The sequence below is a fragment of the Molossus molossus genome, unplaced genomic scaffold (genome assembly GCF_014108415.1).
Source record: "Molossus molossus isolate mMolMol1 unplaced genomic scaffold, mMolMol1.p scaffold_m16_p_16, whole genome shotgun sequence".
Lineage (NCBI taxonomy): Eukaryota > Metazoa > Chordata > Mammalia > Chiroptera > Molossidae > Molossus > Molossus molossus.
Genome location: NW_023425351.1, coordinates 66,729,626 through 66,744,072, shown reverse-complemented (window position 1 = coordinate 66,744,072; position 14,447 = coordinate 66,729,626). Strand labels below are relative to the sequence as shown.

Genomic DNA, 14,447 nt, shown 5'->3' with positions numbered 1-14,447 from the left:
AGAAGTACAATTGGAGGAGATCATCTGTGAAGGCATCTGCCCGCTCTCGTGTTCGGTGACTTCACACTTTTCATCTGGCAACGTGATCGTCTAACCAGTGGATCTCAGGGACCCAAATCATCACTATTGATCAAAGGAAGCTAATCAGTTCAATTAAACAAATATTGAACGACTGCTCTTGGGCTGCCACTATTCAAAGAGGTCATTAAAAAGATGTTGGGTAAGTGGACGAATGGATAAGTACATGAATGCGTCGATGAAGAAGGCGCTTCCAAAAGACCAAGCAGACTGGTTTCTTTGAAAAAATAAACAATTAGCGTGCACAACTAAGTGAACTAGTTATAATAACAATATGAATTGAGAGCTAGAGCCAGCAAACGTCTGAGTAACTTTCCTGAAATACCAGTTCCCACCTGATGATGGTCATCGGTGTAGTGCAGGGAGGAAGAGGACCAGCAGCTATGGGAACACAGGCTGACCCCGTCACCCACCAGCTTCATGACATCGAGAACATCACACACTCGGTTTGAGTCTGGGTCTCTAACCACCAAGGACTTACTTGAACTATTAAGAACACTATTTTTCATAGGGTCAATGGAAGAATTAATGAGATTGTGAAGATGAGTTACTTTAAAATGGGAAAGAGCGACCCGAGTGTTTACTGTTATTATTAATAAACAACGTGTGCGGAAACACGGGGGAATCAGTGATCACTTGGGACTGGTGCCATCGGAGAAGGCAGGATAAACGTGACAGCACTCTAGCTGTGTTTTCAGCCCCTTCTGTTTTCCAGGGTGACTCGGGCACGGATTCAGGAGTTCCACATGCATCGAACATGTATCATGTGGCAGAACCTGACTAGGTTTTAAAGACGCACAGACGCCAGTCTGTGATTTTTGACCGTGAAAAGCTCACAATCCCGAGGGTTTCCTAACAGTTACTGACAACGTACTGTGTGCCAGGCACTGCTAGCTTACAGCAGTCATACGGTGAACATGGAAGGCACCGGTCTCGTCCTGCAGAGAGTGCACATGCAGGCATGAAAGGGAGATCTTTAATTCCAAACGGCGCCGTCGATGTTTACACGGAGCGTGGACCAATGCTTCATGAAAACTGAAACGCGTAAGAAGCGCCTGTGATCTTGTTCCAGTGCGAATGCTGAGCCAATAGGACTGGAGAGGGGCCTGGGATTCTGCATTTCTGAGAGGCTCCCCGCTGGTGCTGATGCTTCTGGTCGATGGACTCACTTTGAGGAGTCCAGTGCAGAGTAGTACTGGGTTAGTGTTGGGTAGAGGAGATACAATGAGTGGCATACCTTTAGAGACTCTAATAAAGTTGTGGTCTTAGTGAACTGAACTAAATCATGCATTATTTGGTTTGGGGGTTATAGATAATTTTGCTGACACCAATTAGCATTCACTTGGCTGGCCACTGGGTTAAAGGTGAGGTCAGAGCCGCACAAGATACCATGCCTGCAATAAACATGTTCATCAGAGAAACTGAGGCTGGTGAGGAGCTTTCTGTACTCTTCCTCAGGTGTGTCAGCGTCCTTCAGGTAAATCCGGTGTGCTCCTGCTTTGTTCTACAATTCCTATGAATTATTGATCCCAAGAAGATGCCTGGCTGGCTCATCCCCTTATCCAACTTTGCCTTTGTTCCCAAGTAGTCTAATGATTCATAAAAAGTGACATACACACAGATAATTACACCTACTTTGATTAATATTGTATTAATTATTTCTGCTTGGCACTGAGGCACCATCAAGAAGAAATAAGGTGAGGCCGAGAAGAGGTCAATTTGATCACCGAGGCTCTGTGGGAATTGGGTCATGTTTGATGGAACTTTTAACAATAAATAGCAAATGTCTAGACATTGCAAGTATGAGAAAGGCGGTTGATCGATATTATTGTTGACTTTCTTTTCAATCAGATCATCTTTGTTTATGATTATAGACTGTCTGTATAGCAGGTAAGCTACTGATGAAATTCTAAAAAGAAGTCATTTAATGCTTTTCTCCAGAGAATCTATTGATTTTTTTAAAGGGGAGCCATAGTCTGCCACTTGAAATGTAATAGCTATTTTCTCCAGGGTGTTGTTAAAGTTCAGAATAAGAGTCACTTGAAATCTTTTGTCTAACAGTATTTGTAATTAGATTATGTGAGAATGTTTCCCTGATCCTCACTCACCTGGTTGACTTGGCCTGTGATGAGTACATAAAACCCGATGTATCCCAAGTACCTAGAAAGGAGGAGAACGTTGTCTCTGGGATATAATGTTTTTGTGTCAGCTTTCCAAATATTCCTTTCAAATGAGTCAAGAAAGCATGTACTGAGTGTGTGTAAATGTGCCTCAAATTATGATGAGCACGGTAGAAGATGCTCTCACCCTAAACTGTCCTCTCTCACTGACGGTCCTTCCTCTTCACAGTGCCCTGAGCCAGAAACCTGGGCACAGCCTTCAACCGCTCCACTGCTCCCTGTCTCTTTATTATTATTTTTTTTCATCCTCACCTGAGGACATTTTTCCATTTTTTTGTTCAGATAGAGTGATAGGAAGAGAGAGAGAGAGAGAGAGAGAGAGAGAGAGAAACATCGATGCGAAAGCGACACATCGAGTGGCTGCCACCCACACGACCAACCAGGGCCGGGAACAAACTGCAACTGAAGTACATGCCCTTAGCGGGAACCGAACCTGGGTCTCTCTGGACCGCAGGCCAACGCTCCAACCGCTGAGCCAAACCGGCCAGGGCTGCTCCCTGTCTCTTCCTTGCTGCGCTGAAGGACTACCGACTGGCTGGCTAGGATGCTGGGCCACTTTTCTCCAGCCTGCCCCATTCTCATGCTACCTTTAACCCTCCTTTGGATTACTGACATTATTTTTTTTTACATTTCATTTTTCAATTATAGTTGCCATCCAATATTATTTTATATTAGATTCAGGTGTGCAGCATAGTGGTTGGACAGTTACACAATTTGCAAAGCTATTCCTTTCAATTACTCAAGTACTGGCCTGGCATCATACGTACTTATTACTGATTTTTAAATTCAAACAATGTTATACAATTTTTTAATTATAAAAATCCAAACAGAAAATGATGGTGTAATATAACAAATATCCTTGCCCTTCTCACCTGGTCATGAACAAATCTTTACATTTATACATGCTTCAGACTTTGATAAAACAACATACAAATATAGCTAAGATTTCATTTTGTATCTCTCTCCATCTCCTTTCCTCTCCCTCCTTCATCAGGGGCAAGATGCCTGTAGTGTGCATTATCCCAGGTTATGCTGTTATAATGTTTATTATGCTGCGTGCATTTATAAACAGCATAGGACAGGCTATGTATTAAAAGGTACACTATAATATCAAATGGTATATACCATTTTACAATGTACCACTTGTACTTTTTTTGTACCTATGTTTCAGTTTGTACATATAGATATATAGTTCCCATTATAATAGCTATTGTAGACCATTAAAAAAAACACAAGGTATGTATCTTCCTCTATTGATGGACTTTTACATTGCTTTGCTTTTTCTTTTTAGCTGGTACGAACAATGCTACGGTGAACATTTTTCTATGTATCTCCTTCGGTAGATGTATGAAAATGTAGATTATATCGCTAAATGTGGAATGTCTGAATTATTAGCATACATATTTTCAGCGTTACCAAATTGTTCTTTATCTTAGAAGTATATATAGTTATATATATGAAATGAGGGAGAGAAAGAGATTGGAGATTGATTTTGTAGAATTGGCTCATGAGATTATGGCGACTGGCAAATCTGAAATCCCACAGAGCAAGCTGGGAGGCTGTAGATTTAGGGAGCAGTTGATATTACGGTCTTGAGTTCAAAGGCTAGACACTCATGCCGAATTTCTATGTTGCATGTGGAGACAAAATTCCTTCTTCCTCAGAAAAACTCAGTCTCTGCTCTTAAACCTACTGTTGATCAGATGACACCCACCCACATTATGGAGGGAAATCTCTTTACTCAAAGTCTACTGACTTAAATGTTAACCCCATCTAAAAATGGTCACAACATTTAGACTGGTGTTCAACCAAACAACTGGCCATATCTAGCCATGGTGAGACATAAAATTAACCATCACAGCCCTGGCCGGTTTGGCTCAGAGGTTAGAGCGTCGGCCTGTGGACCAGAGAGTCCAGGGTTCGGTTCCCGTAAAAGGCACGTACGTTGGTTGCGGTTTGTCCCTGGCCCTGGTTGGGGTCGTGTGGGTGTCAACCAGTCGATGTGTCTCTCTCACATTGATGTTTCTCTCTCTCTTCCTCCCGCTCTATTTGAAGATAAATGCTAAAAAGTCCTCAGGTGAGGATACAAAAATAAAAATAAAAAATAAAAAAAAATCTAATTAACCATCACAGTATTCTTTGTTGTTTTGTTTCGTTTGTTCTTTTTTTTTATTTTTAAAAAAGTATATAACAACTAAAAAAATGGAGTTCCTTGTGGAATCAAGTTCATAGCAGAATTCTTTTTGTTAAAACCAAGAACCATATTTGAATATGACTTTCCTAAGGAAAATAATATGAGATACTTTATTATCTCTTATTTATTAAACAAATAATTTATTGAAAAAGTGAACATGTTTGTTCTTTCATAATAGGTTAAGGGTATTCTTTAAATATTTTGAATACTACTCCTCTATTGTAGGTTTTAAATATTGTTCTCAGTGTTTGGCTTGTGTTAACATTTGTTTATGGTGATTTCTCATTGAAAAATATTGTATTTTGATGTAGTTAAGTTTATCAGGTTTTTTTTTTTTTTTTTATGATTTGTACTTTTCATGTTTGTTTAGAATATCCTTTCCTCTCCCAATATCATATAGAAATTATCCTGCATTTCATTACATGTTTTAAAAGCATACTTTCTCATTTGGCCTTTAATCCACTTAAAGTTTACTTGTCATATATGTGTGAAATCAAGATAAAATTATTTTATATAGCCTTGACTGGTTTTGCTCAGCGGTTAGAGCATAGTCCCACTGACCAAAGGGTCACTGGTTTGATTCCCAGTCAAGGGCACATACCTAGGTTGCAGGTTTGATCCCCAGTCCCAGTCAGGATTGTCTGGGAGACAACCAATCAATGTGTCTCTCTCACATAGACGTTTCTCTCTCTATTCCTCCCCCCCTCCTTTCCACTGTCTCTAAAGAATAACCCAAAACATTATCATACACACACACACACACACACACACACACACACATTCAATATGCTTTTATAAACAATCTTTAGAACAGTTACAGGTTTACTGAAATTGTTACTATAGCTACAGAGAGTTCTCATATCTGGTACTCAGTTTCCTCTATCATTAACAAATTACATTAGAATGATACATTTGTTACAATTAATGTTACAATGTTGACCCATTATTATTGCACTAAAGTCCATGTTTTATTCAGTTTTCCTGAATTTTTACCGAATGTCTTCTGTTTACAAACCATGTATAAAGTGAATGTTTTGCAAATATTTCTCTTGGTCTGTGGCATTTCTTCTCACCTTCTCTCTCTCTCCCCTCTTTCCTTACACCTGTCTGTACCTCTGGAATGGTGTCTTAGTTCAGGCTGCGGTGACAGAAGACTGTAGACCGAGGCCTAGACAGCACACAGCTGCGCCTCGCAGTTCTAGAGGCTGGAAGTCTCCTGGTCAGTCCGCCAGCGTGGCCGGGCTCCTGGGGCGAGCCCTCCTCCTGGTTTGTGGAGGGAGGACTGCTCTCTTGCTGTGTCCTGCGTGGCAAACAGCAAGCAATGAACAGAGTCTTTTTTATTTTTTGTGGTTTATAAGTACTTTATTTTTATCGTTGACACTAATACAAGTGTCCCATCCCCCCCCTTCCCCCTCCACTCAGCCCCGTGTCCCCCCTACCCGTCCCCTGGTCATAACCCATTGTTGTGTCTGTGGGTCATGCATATATGTTCTCTGGCTAATCCCTTCCCTTGTGTCCCTTCTCGTGAGGACTGATCTCATTTGTGAGGGCTCCATCCCCATGACCTCATAATCCCCCCCAAAGCCCTTCCTGCTAATACCATCACATTGAGGGTTAGGATTTCAAAATGTGAATTTTGAGGGGACACAAATATGTAGTCCATTACAAATGGCTTTGCCTCACTAAGTTCTTACTTGAAATCATGGGATTTGTGCTTAGGTATTGCTTTCTGCATAAAGCTTTTCCAGCCTCCTCAGATCATAATAACTTCCCTTCCTTTTTGCTACTGTGATTATTTCTACTGAAGCATCGATCAGTCTACATTATTATTGTCTATTTACTTATTCATCTTCTCCATTAGAAACTTCCGATCTTTGGGGTGTGTGAATTGTTCTTCTAGTAGCTCTTGTGTTTAGTGTAGCGCTTGGCACATAAGAGATGCTCATCAAATATTGGTCGAATCAATTGTTATGTGAATGGTTCTTGCCAGGAGAAGACAAATGTAATTCATTTGTCTTGAGTGTGTGATACTGACTCTGTAGGCAAAGGGATTTAGAGGAGCCTGAAATTAAGTCTGAGTTAGTGTCAGCAAGAATATGAGGGTGGTGGGTGCAATGGAGTGCAAGACTTTGGCAAGTTTGTGCGCATGAAATAGCCGAGAATCTGGTTTAGGACAGCAACTCGAAAACGGGGGGAGGGGGGAGTGTAGCAGCAGTTTAGGATGAGAAACAGCTGGACCTAATGACAGATTTGTTTCAGTGAAAAAAGAAAAAAATAAGATACAAATAATTAATAATAATGCTTGCATTATCTAGTGCTTGCCAAAATGCTATCAAACATAAACCTTTCATAGTGCTGGTAGGCACATAAATTGCTACCAACTTTCCACAAAATATTTGGGTATTATTTCTCAAAAGCCTTCACATGAAAATACCATTTGACCCATTATTTATATTCCTAGGAATGCATCCCAAGGAAATCATCAGAAATGGGGATAAATATTTATGAACAAATATGTGCATTATTTATGAGAGTAAGAAACTGGAAACCACCTAAAAATCCAGTACTATGAAAATGATTATGTAAATTATGATATATACTCATGTGAAGTAACAAAGTATAATCATTAACAATTATATTTTCAATGCTTGTTATGATAATGAAAATACTTATGATCGAGCATTAAAAAAGGAAGGCAGGTTATAAAATTATATTATCTCAATTATCTAGAGAAAAATTCTTAGTACAAGGCTGAAAAATAGATGTCTAAAATATTAATGATGGTTGCTTCTAGGCAGAGAGGTGATTTTCTTCCCTGCTTCGCTGAATATATCTATAATTTCTGAATTTTTTTTACTGTAAGTATTAGCTTGCTCACCCAGAGGGGATTTTTAAAAAGTGTATTTTTGAAGTAGAGACAGTTTTACACTCAAACCCAGTGCTCCCTCCTCCATAAAATCTCATGTCCTCTAAATTAAAAAACAATAACCCCTTCCTCTTATCCTTTGTCATTTGTTAATTTGTCCATCCAGCAAAATGTGTTATACTCAATGCTGGAAAGAGACAATGTAACACGTATTCTCTGCCTTAGAAGAGCCCCAGCTTCTGGGACAGGTAATCATGTAATTAACAGTGATTAAGAAACATGTATAATACCCAGGGCAGACATTTCTACAGGGCGTTGGGACCACAGAGAAAGGAATGGCTAGCTTTGCTTATTGGGAGCTAGCATTTGAACTGGCTTGTAAAGTTGTCAGTGAGAGTCACTGATGAAAGCCAAGCCCTGGGAAGATGAGGATTGATCGTCTCAGGTAACAGGAGATGACAAAGTTCACGTTGAATTTACATGCTGATGGAAGATAGACTATGAATGGAGAGAATTTAGTCTGAGTAGGTGGAGGTGGGTAATTTGTGGACGTGCCCACCGTAACATGAGCCTGGGCTTGATGGCTGTGTGCTGGCCAAGGGGGGGCCTGGGAAGGTTTGACTTAGCGGAGAATTGACACAGCCAAGTTCTGCTTGTTTGATGTCAGTTTCTCCCCCAGCGCAGTCCAGGGTCTGGCACGCCCTCTTCCACAGACTTGGTGCTTGGCAAGTAGCGGTGGCAGGAGAGGATTGTGACTGTGGTCATGGCCAAGTTGTGTCTGGTGGGCAGAGATCCCTCACAGGTATTTCGGAATTGGAAATGGAAACATGGATAATAGTTTAGGTCAGGATTTCTCAGCATATTTTCATTACTGGCCCCCTAAGGAAACGTTTTACTTCTAGACATCCCCCTAGAGTTTGAATAACACAGATATAACACTGTGTATTTGTTTATGAACTTCATGTTCATCTGTGCCTCATACCCAAAGAGATACATTTTTTTTTCATCTTTCTCTTCAAGACCAACTTTTGTCCCCTTGGTGGTGTTACTATCCCTGTTGAGAGTGCATGAGTTAGAGCCTTTTAATAAAACGTTTAACCTTGATAAAATACACATAACATAAAATTTTCCATCGTAATTTCCTGAACTCTTTTTATTTTGTGAAACTGAAACTCTGTACCTGGAAACAACTCCCCATCCTCCCATCCCCCAGCTCCTAGCAACCACCACTCAACTTTTTAAAATAATTTGTTATTGAATTTATTGGGGTGAAACTGGTTAATAAAATTATATAGGTTTCAGGTGTACAATTCTATAATCTATTGTCTGTATATTGTATCGTGCATTCACTACCACAAGTCAAGTCTCCTTTCATCACCATTTATCCCCTTTTACCTTTTCTGCCCCCTTCCCTCTGGTAATCATCATACTGTTGTCTGTATAGGAGTTGTTTTTTCATTGTTTTTGCTCAATCCTTTCACCGTTTTTACCCAGCGCCCCCCAGACCCCTCCCTTCTGACAGCTGTCAGTCTGTTCTCTGTATCTATGAGTCTGTTTCTGTTTTGTTTACTTTGTTCATTAGATTCCACATGGAAGTGAAATCCCGTGGTGCGTCTCTCTCTCAGAATGGCTGATTTCACTTAACACGATGCTCTCCAGGTCCAGCCATGCTGCCACAAAAGGTACGATTTCCTTCTTTCTTACAGCTGAGCAGTATTCCATTGTATAAAGGTACCACAGCTTTTTTATCCACTCTTTGAATTTGACTACTTTAGGTATCTCACACAGGTGGAATTATGCAGCATTTGTCTTTTTTGAGAGTGGCTTATTTCACTTAGTATAATGGCCTTAAGTTTACTCCTGTTGTGGCATATGTCAGAATATCCTTCTTATTTATTTATTTATTTATTTATTTATTTATTTATTTATTTATTTATTTATTTCCTCACCCAAGGATATTCTCCACTGATTTTTAGATAGAGTGGAAGGAAGAGAGGCAGGGAAGGAGGGAGGGAGGGAGAGAAAGAGACGATGTGAGAGAGACACATCGATTGGTTACCTCCTGTATGACCCCAACTAAGGTCAGGAATCGAACCTGCAACCCAGGTATATGCCCTTGACTGGAATTGAACCCGTGGCCCTTCGGCCTGAGGGACGATACTTTAACTGCTGAGCCAAACCGGCCAGGGCTTCTTCCTTTTTAAAGCCTTAATAATATTCAGTTGTGTGTAGAGAACCCATGTTTATCCATTCATCTGTGAATGGACACTTGTGTTCTTCTCACCTTTTGGCTGTTGTGAATAATGTTGCTATACACATGGGTGTGCAAATATCTCTTTGAGACTCTTCTTTCAGTTACTTGGAGTATATACCCAGAGGTGGAAATGCTAGGTAATATGGTGACGTTATGTTTAATGCTTTTTACGAACCGCCATACTGCTTCCAGTAGTGTCGACACCATTTTATATTTCCACCAATGGTGCACAGGGGCTCTAATTTCTCCTTATTCTCACCCACATTTATTGTTTTCTGTGTTTTTTTTTATTTTATTTTTTTAACAGTAGCCACCCTAATAGATGTGAGGTGATATCTCTTTATGGCTTTGATTTGCACTCTCCTAATAATTAATAATGTTGAGCATCTTTTAATATACTTGTTGGACATTTATATTATCTTCTTTAGGTAAATTTTTATTTAAATTTTTGCCCATTTTTAATCCAGTTTTTGTTGTTGTTGTTACTGAGTTGTAGGAGTTTTTTAAATCAATATTCTGGATAATAATGCCTTATAAGATATATGGCTGGCAAATATTTTCTTCTACTCCATAGGTTTGGTTTTCTTTTCAATGTGTTGATTGTGTACTTGGACAGAGTTAGAGACTTTTAAAACTCAATGGATGTTTAAGTTCCCATGACCTTTGACTTTCTTTTCCTATTTCTTCTTTCCCTGGTAACTCGGGGGTTGGAATCCAGATGGTGGTAGCCTAGGCCTGGGCAGGCATTGAGATTCAACCTGGTACCTAAGATGCGGGCCATGGTGCCTTAGGAAAAGTCTAGGTACATGAGCCTGTGAGTTTCTGCATCACTTAGAGAAAGATGGATGTTGCCCAGTCATTCAACCGGACCGGAACATGATGGGAAGGATGAATCACATCACCCTCTTAAAAGAGCACAATGGCAAAGAGGCACGAGTGGATTCGAAGCACAGGTCCTCAGGATGAGAGCAGACATTCTCTGCTAAGTGTTCCCCTTTCACTCCATTTGTTAGTGTCACGGGCTGGTCACTGTTAGTTTAAGGCTGTTTGCACCTTGTTCACATAATCGAGCTGTCCACCTGTCTCACTGGTGTTTTCTACATGGACAACCAGGCAACTGACTTGAGGTTTCCTTTCACCTGGAGAGTGGGTCGGGACTAACATCTGGGGGTGCGCTCTCATAGACGCAGCCAGTCCAAGTCCAGCCAGAAAGTCCGTCCCTCTCAGGGAGTGAAGTCTTGACTTCTCTCTCAGTTTATGTATGAAGCCATTACCTTGCATGACGATTAAACTTGCAATAGGAGGGGGGAAAATCTTCTCGGGTATTCCTACGGGAGGGAAGTAATGCATTTAGAAATCTTCCTGATGACACGCCGATAGGATGAGTGCTGTAATCCCGTGTGCTCTCTGTCTGCGATGTCTCCTGGTGTCTAGGGTAAGTCAATAGAGTTTCACTCTCTAATTGAAATCAGCATGCTGATGGAGTCTGCTGGTGGAAATGAAAGGTAGCTGCTGTAATCTGTTGGGAGTTGAATTAATCCTCCGGGAGCAAGGCTGACCTAATTACTCCACTCAGAAACCCTGGGCTGGCTTTCAGGTCTCAGTCCACAGCTGCTGGGCTCGTCATTCCTTGAATTGCCTCAAACTCACCGAACATGTCATTGTGAGACCTTTTCACTGGGGAGTGCTGGTTCTTATGCTTTTCACCTTTTTATTCGAAGGTATTAAGTCAAATGAAAGGGCCAGTTTGCCAGGCGCACTCAGATGTTACGTACAGAAGTTATGATACTCAAAGTAATGCTGCTCAGGGGGATTATTGGGAGAAACATGACATTAAACTTGTCCCAGAATCATCAAGTTTAACCCAATGATGGCAACGAGAGTCATTTTTGAGGCCATATCATGACGCAGGCACTGCCCTAAGTATGTTGACAATATTTTCTCCTTTCATATCCACAACAGTGTTTGAAGTAGATGCTGTCACTATTCCATATGTATGATCTCTCTGTCTCTGTCTCCATGTCTATTTTTAGGGAAGCACCTAGAGTTTAATATCTGCCCAATGTCACACAGCAACTTAGTCTCAGAACCATAGTTGAAAATGATGTCCAACTCCAGAACTACACTGTCACATAAAATACAGGACTCGCAGTTAGATTTGAATTGCAGAGAGGCAATGAAAAAGAATTTTTAGTATACATATGTCCCAAATATTGCAGGGGACATGCAAATACTCAGAAGCTGTTTGTTGTCTGCCCTGGCCGGTTTGGCTCAGCGGTTGGAGTATTGGCCTGCGGACCAGAGAGTCCCGGGTTCGGTTCCCGCTAGGGGCACATACTAAAAAAAAAAAAAAAAGAAGTTGTTTGTTGTCTGCCTGAAATGCTAATTCAACCGAGTGTATCGCGTGGGCTGTTGGGCTTGTTTTATTTTGTGTTTGCTGAAGCTCGCAGCCCTATTTATAGCCACTGTTCTCAAGCACCTCGCTATATGTATACTCTCCACCTGAACAGAGAGGGCACTGGGCCCTGAGCCGAAACGTGTTCCTTAGGGTCCCATGGCGGATGAGTGGCGGAGCTAGCTCCTCGCACCCCATCTCACCCTAGACGGTCCCTCCCTTCTCTTACCATGTTAGACCCCAGGTTGTGAGGCTCAGCTGAATGCTGCAGAGACTTGGGGTTCTTTGCCCGGGAGTAGGTACACATTTGCGCTTGTCCGTGCTAAATCTCAGGAGCTGTAATTGGCATACACTTCAAACTTGGCGGGCCGAACTTTTGGGGGTGCTGAACATTCATCATTCTACAAATGCAGTATCTACATATTCATGTAGTATATGAATATGCGCGTTATGGTTTGCGGTCCTTTGAAGTGTTAAATCTTCACATGATGGTGATGGCCCCACAACTAGAACAGAGTAGCCAACATAGAGCGTTGCTTAGTAACTTAACAAAGACTTCAGCTTCATTTAATTTTTTTCTCTAGTCACGTGCTGTACCTCGTGGTGATTAAGACATCTGCGTTCTGATCCCAGCTGGGCCATTGGGCTTTGAGACCTTGGGCAAGCTTGTCCCTGCGTAAAAAGTGGCAAATGGGACTGGGTGTTTCTCTCCTGATGTCCCTTTTGTCCTTGATGGTCTGTGGTTTCAGCGCTTGAGCAGAATTGGCTCAGGTGTTCCAGCGCTGATTTTTGTGACTCGTATTATAATGGCATTCTAGGATCTTTGTTTCATTCACTTGTGGGTCGATCCCTTAGTTACACTCTTAGCCCTCGGTTGGCTGCTTCAATCAGACGGTTTGGCCAGTTTGTCCTCTATAGGGTCAGAGAATGGTGTCTGATAATTCTGTCATCTTTTCCCCATAGAATTCAGCACAGTTCTGCGTGATAGAAGGTGAATACAATCTTTTCTATTGATTGAGTAATTGATCATTTAAAAGTCTGTGGGCACCAACCAGCTGAAGGCCCCATACAGTCTGCCGAAACCCACTTTTCTTCTGTGTTCTTTGTCACCAATCAATACAGTGTTTCAGTCACCTAGCATGACTTTCTTTTACCCAGACATGGTACGCAGTGCTTTGCCTTTGTACTTTTGCTGCCTCATCTGTCATACCCCATCTTTTTTGCTTAGTAATGGGAGCCAACACTTTTAAGGTGCTCACTCCATGCCAGGCACTGCTACGCACGAGCTTATCCAGTGTCCCAACATCACGAGGGAGGAGGTGATACTCCTAGCCCCATTTTACAGAAGTGGCAACTGAGATGTGAGAGATTTACAACTTCTCCGAAGTTGTGTAGCTTGTACTTGTGTAGCAGGTTTCCGATCCAGGCCAACTGGTTCTGGATCCGTTCTTTCAGCCACTGCACAGGACAACCTCAGCCGCATGCGTTTCTGCCTGTCTGTGGCAGCTGTATAATGGCCCCCAAGGTGTCCATACCGCCATCTCCAGAACTTGTGAATACGTCACCTTCCACGGCACAAGGAACTTTTGTGACGTGATTTAGTGAAGGATCTGGAGATGGGGACAGCATCCTGGATGACCCGGAGGGTGCAATGTAATCACCAAGGAGGCAGGAGGGACAACATTAAAGAGAACTGTGAGCTCAGAGTCAGGGTCATGGTCCCAGAGACTGGTAGATGCCACGCTGCTGGGTTTGATGATGGAGGAAGGAGCAGAGCCGGAGCATGCAGCTGGCCTCTAGAAGCCGAAAAAGACAAGGAACCAGATTCTCCCCCAGACTTTCCAGCAGGCACGTGGTCCTGCTGACACCCTGACTTTAGACTCCGGATATCCACAACTACACAGGAATCAACTTGTGTTGTTTTAAGCCACCAGGTTGGCAGTGATTTGTTACAGCAGCTGCAGGAAACTAATACACCTTCCCCTAGTCCCAGCTGCGGTGACCCCTGCTGTGAGCCTTTCCCTGGCCTGTAGGTCGGCCGCCCCTCCCCCTGCTGTGCTGTGCGGGGCTCCTCATAGCCCTTGTTCATCATACTTACTGGTTCATGTGTCAGTCTTAGGCACATTGATGAGTTCTTGGTTTTTGATTCCTAAGGTCCTGCCCTGATATCTGGTATATAAACATAATGCACTAAGTGTTCATTGATCGACTGTCCATTCAGATAGCCCAGCGAGTGGGTCAGGGTCCAGGAATCTCAAGGAGAGCAGCTCAGGAACGCTATTGTATAGAGAACAGCGTCGTGGCAGACAGACCTGCCTCCTTAACAAGCTGTGTGACTTGGATGTACTGTCTTGACTTCTCTGCGCCTTGGTTTCCATATGGAACCACCATGACCACTTTCTATAGTAGTTGTTATAAAAATTAAGAAAATGTGGAAACGCCAGTGATGCCAGTCATTTAATTAATTATCTTATCTTTTG

General features: G+C 42.0%; 1 long non-coding RNA gene across 1 annotated transcript in view; it reads left to right on the top strand.

Moving 5' to 3' along the window:
* The window catches only part of LOC118631731, a 97,072-nt gene that overhangs the window by 53,547 nt on the left and 29,078 nt on the right, over positions 1-14,447 (top strand). The window contains exon 4 of the long non-coding RNA XR_004959892.1: positions 8,901-9,000. This is a non-coding gene — a long non-coding RNA (uncharacterized LOC118631731). The remainder of the gene's footprint in view (positions 1-8,900; positions 9,001-14,447) is intronic.